Genomic DNA, 4,948 nt, shown 5'->3' with positions numbered 1-4,948 from the left:
TGCGGTTGAGTTACTCGACATACCGCTGATCGCGTTCGTTGCCCGCGTTGTTGGTTGCACTTGACTTTTATTCACTTCACTAGCGGAATTGACTGACGACGGATTTAAGACGGCCAGTACGTCTGCCAGCGTGAACGAAATCAGTTCTTTGAGCGTTAGCCATTCCTCCCGAAGGTGTGTTGGAGGGGATTGAATTCGCGAAAGGCGATTCAAATAATTTTGTAGTCGCGAAACTGTGTGGACCAGAAAGCCAATGTCCTTCTTTTCCTTTGCCGTTTCCAATGACGGAAGAAGATTTCTTATGCGTGATTGACACATTTCAATGTTTTTCGCGTCATCCATCACATGGGCGGACGTTGTATGCGTACGCCCTAATGTTAAGTCTTCTGCCATAGCATCTCTGAGCTTTATACACTTATTTCGGCGAGTTGTTAGACCGAGACCCGTAATGTGTCTCAGAGCCAACTCAAAATTTATCTCCTCTTCGCTTAAGTGCAGTGGATCAATCTCCATCATAAAGTCTTCAAAATAAGCCAAATACCAAACGAACAAGAACCTCAAAGTTTAAGCCACAAACGGTGCTAAATTTTCCTGAATGGGTTTTTTAGTTGGGCGCCAGTGTTGCTCGTATTCCGAATGAACCTCAACAAAAGTCAACGGAACTGTACCATATACACTGTGGGCTAGAGGCACAACTAATACACACCAATATTCATCTTACAACTCTATATTTTCGATTTTGTCTTATCTAGGCCCTAAAGCTCCTAATTTCATGGCAATATTGCACTTTCTTAATTCTAGTGTACATACAGTATTTTACACGATTGCGATGCTCCGTCGCTGCCTGCCTTGCCTTGTCCGCTGATCATGCTCAGTGCATGACCGGCCGCTCTTGACCGTGCTGGGTGCCTTGACTGAACGGCATGAAACGTCTAATGGCGGCGATCTCGCCGAGGACACACCCTCGAGCGCGTTGGGCCCCTAGGGTTCTCCGTGTGGTGGGCGCTTCCGCTGGTCGATCGCTGGGGTCACCGCTCTTGGGTCCTTGCTGGAATCTAGGACCTTCCTTCCAGGGTCGGGACGTGGATAGCTCGCGTCGACGGTGGAGAGACCGATCAACGGCAGAACGAATGAGCGTTTTCTAGGGAAGAGAAAAAAGCCCTACCGCCCCCGCGATTAGTTTCCTGAACGTCTCAGTTGCACCCGGCTTGCACACTCACTTCTTGATGAAGGCTTCTTCCTGCAGATCCAGTGATTCAATCCCCGTGATGGTAAGCTACAGGATTCCTCTGCGCGATACTCGCTTCGACTCGGACGAGGGTCCAGATGGTTTGTGCGATGAAGGTTCTCAGAGTCTGTGATTGGAGATGCTCCTTAGGTTAATGGGTAATGATCGAAGACACTGATTTTACCTTCGCTATGTTGGATAGGAACAGGGTTAACATAATGGATGACAGTCAAGCAGTGGAACCACCAACACTGGATGAGGTTAAAAAGGCCCTTAAGGAGCTGAAAAACAGCAAGGCTGCTGGGAAGGACGAGATCCCGGTCGAACTTCTTAAGCACGGAAGCGAGCAGCTACATCAATCAATCCATCAGATTATTATAAAGATTTGGGAGGATGAAGAATTGCCCACTAGTTGGTTGGATGTCCTCATATGCCCAATCTACAAGAAAGGGCACAGACTGGAGTGTGTCAATTACAGAGGTATTACCTTTTTAAATTCGGCGTATAAGATACTGTCGCGTGTCCTGTTCAACAGACTGCGACCCCTTGAGGAGTCCTTCGTCGGCGAATACCAGGCTGGTTTTCGTGAGGGCCGATCAACGACGGATCAAATGTTTACCCTGCGGATGATCCTAGATAAATTTCGGGAATATAACTTGCAGACCCACCATCTGTTCATTGATTTTAAAGCAGCGTACGATTCAGTGAAAAGAAATGAGCTTTGGCAGATAATGTCAGAACATGGTTTTCCGGCGAAACTAATTAGGCTGATACGCGCAACGCTGGATGGATCAAAATCAAGTATTCGGATCGCGGACGAAGTGTCTACGTCGTTTGTGACCTTGGATGGATTGAAGCAGGGGGATGCTCTTTCAAATTTATTGTTCAACATTGCACTCGAAGGAGCGATTAGGAGGTCAGGCGTGCAGAGGAATGGCTCTATCATCACACGGTCGCACATGCTCCTCGGTTTTGCGGACGATATTGATCTCATCGGCATCGATCGTAGGGCAGTGGATGAAGCTTATGCTCCTCTGAAGAGAGAGACAGCGAGGATAGGCTTGACGATTAACTCTACCAAGACGAAGTACATGATAGCGGGTAGAGACAGAAGCAGGCCTAGTGGTGTTAGTGCTGAGGTAGTGATTGATGGGGAAGTGTTTGAAGTTGTTGAAGAATTTGTTTATCTTGGAACACTTGTGACATGTGACAATGACGTTTCCCGTGAAATGAAAAGGCGTATTGCAGCTGCGTATAGGGCCTTTTACGGATTGCGTAGCCAGCTTAGGTCCCGTAACTTGCAAACGCAAACAAAATTCGCTCTGTATAAGACGCTGATTCTTCCGGTTGCCCTCTACGGTCACGAAGCGTGGACGTTAAAGGAGGTAGACCGAAAAGCTTTTGGAGTTTTTGAGCGCAAAGTGCTGCGGACAATTCTCGGTGGGAAACAAGAAAATGGAGTGTGGCGCAGACGCATGAATCACGAGTTGTACCAAGTGTACGAAGATGCGAATATTGTCAAACGTATAAAATACGGCAGACTTCAGTGGACTGGACACGTAGTGGGAATGTCGGAAGAAAGAATAGCGAAAACAATATTCAGCAGAGAACCCGGTAGAGGTAGGCGACTTCGTGGGCGGCCGCGAACTCGCTGGCTGCACGCGGTTGAAGAAGATCTACGATCCCTACACGTTCGGGGAAACTGGAGGAACATCGCCCAAGACCGACGAAGATGGTGCTCTATTATACGCTCGGCATTGGAGTAAAGTTACTTTGTAGCCAACAAGGTATCAAGGTAAGGTAAGGTATGTTGGATAGTGTGGGTAGAGTTTACCAGGTTGACGATTCTGTTGCTGTGTGCGCTGCTGAGCATTTTCTACGCCCCACTCGCTTCGCCTCGGGCGATGATCAAGGTGATTTGTGCGCTGGAGGTTCTCTGTGGTTGGGAGTGAGTTACAGGTTAATGGGTTGTGATCACATGAATCCACTGATGTTACCTTCGGCGTGCCTGACGAGATGCGCGAAGTTCAACGACGCGGTTCTTGGTATTCTGCTGTATCGGTATTCTTCTTTCCGAGAGGGCAACGTGTAGAGAGTTATGGAGGGCGATCTGTCGAGAATTATTGCGGAAGTCAAATCTCTGAACAAGTACGTACGGCAAAACATCTAATACCTTTCGGTCGCAGCAAACTGCACCAAAATTTGCTGGTTTCTCGATACTGCAATTTCCTCGTCGGAAACAAACCCGCCACCGCGTGCACGTGCTGACTTTGTCACCGCACCAGAGTCGTCCTCCTAGCACCACCAACTTTTGCGAATGGCTGACTACTCCTGCTCGATATGCTGGCTCTTGTTTGCAAGCGGAAGTTGAATCGTATTGTGTGAGCGAGGGCGAAGGCAATTTGACAGCGAGAGCTTTCTTGACGCAAAATTCTCTTTCTTGCGTTTGATGGTTTAATGGCTGCGTACTTAGCTACTTACACTCTAATTTGGAGCTATTCGTTCTTTAAATACGTAGTAGTTCACTAATCATATGACGAATGTAACAAACGCTCCAAAATAATTGACCTTCACTTATATTATTAATTATTAATTTATTTTTTAAATCAGTTTTTATTGTCGTGCGCCTTTAAGGGTTAAAGTTTCAACCTTTGGATCAGGATATCCGTGACATGATGATTGGCAGGAAGCACCGCCGGGCACCGCTGCTCGTATGAGACATTTACATGCTTGATGCGTCCGTTCACTCGTAGTATGTCGCGACTGTCAATCCATGGATTGAGGCTTCGAAGTCTCCCGGCGTACTTCTCGGTAGTTCCCTGCTTCTTTTGGACTTCCTGGATATCTGCTTGCAGCCGTTGTTGTTGAGCCATGTAAACAATGGCCAGTAATGAAGATCGCAGCTCCGCCACAGTTGGGTATAAACCACAGTATCCTTCGGTGAACCGCTTCCTGGTCTTGTTGGCGAAACGGATCACGTAGGCAATCACCCGTTGTAATTTGCGAAAAGAGCTGAACTTCGCAAGAACTCTATTGTACCTCAGCTCGTTGTCATCAGTCGCCACTGCTGTGGCCACCTTCACTTCCGGTAGTTCGGCAATCTGCTCCACGGGGTCTTCTTCGTAAGCGCTTTGCTGAATGAAATCTGAACCGTGCCACCAAAACCGATTTCCAATCAGGGCCTCCGGATACAGACCTCGGGAAACAAGGTCTGCAGGATTCGCGTTTGTGCGCACGTACTTGTAATCGTAGGTTGGTCGTATGACATCCGCTTCAAATAAACTAGATGTTTATTTATTTCACTACGTCTCCAGCAAATGCTGCACAGACTGATTCTTAAAAACTATCACAGGTCCTTAATAGCTATTTTAAATGTATTCCTAGACATCCCAAAGTCATACACGTCGAAAACTTCATTGAAGTGTTGGCAGCAGCGGCTGAAAGGATTGTTCTGCCCGTATAGTGTTCTGCGAAACGGTAAAGCGATGAAACCTCTGTTTCTTAACCGGCGACACGGTGCATGGATGTTAATGTCGGCTAGCAACGATGAGCAGTCAGTCTTACCAGATAAAATGTCGTATATCAGCAACCTTTGGAGCATTACACGGCGACTTGTCAATGGTTGAAGATTAATGAGCTTGCACCTGTCTTCATAAGGAGGCAGCCTCAGAGGGTCATTCCAAGGAAGTTTCCTTAAGGCGTACCTTAGAAACGACCGTT

Source organism: Aedes albopictus, unplaced genomic scaffold (assembly GCF_035046485.1).
Source record: "Aedes albopictus strain Foshan unplaced genomic scaffold, AalbF5 HiC_scaffold_196, whole genome shotgun sequence".
Taxonomy (NCBI): Eukaryota; Metazoa; Arthropoda; class Insecta; order Diptera; family Culicidae; genus Aedes; species Aedes albopictus.
The sequence above is the reverse complement of the archived record's forward strand: the minus strand, read 5'-3'. Positions refer to the sequence as shown.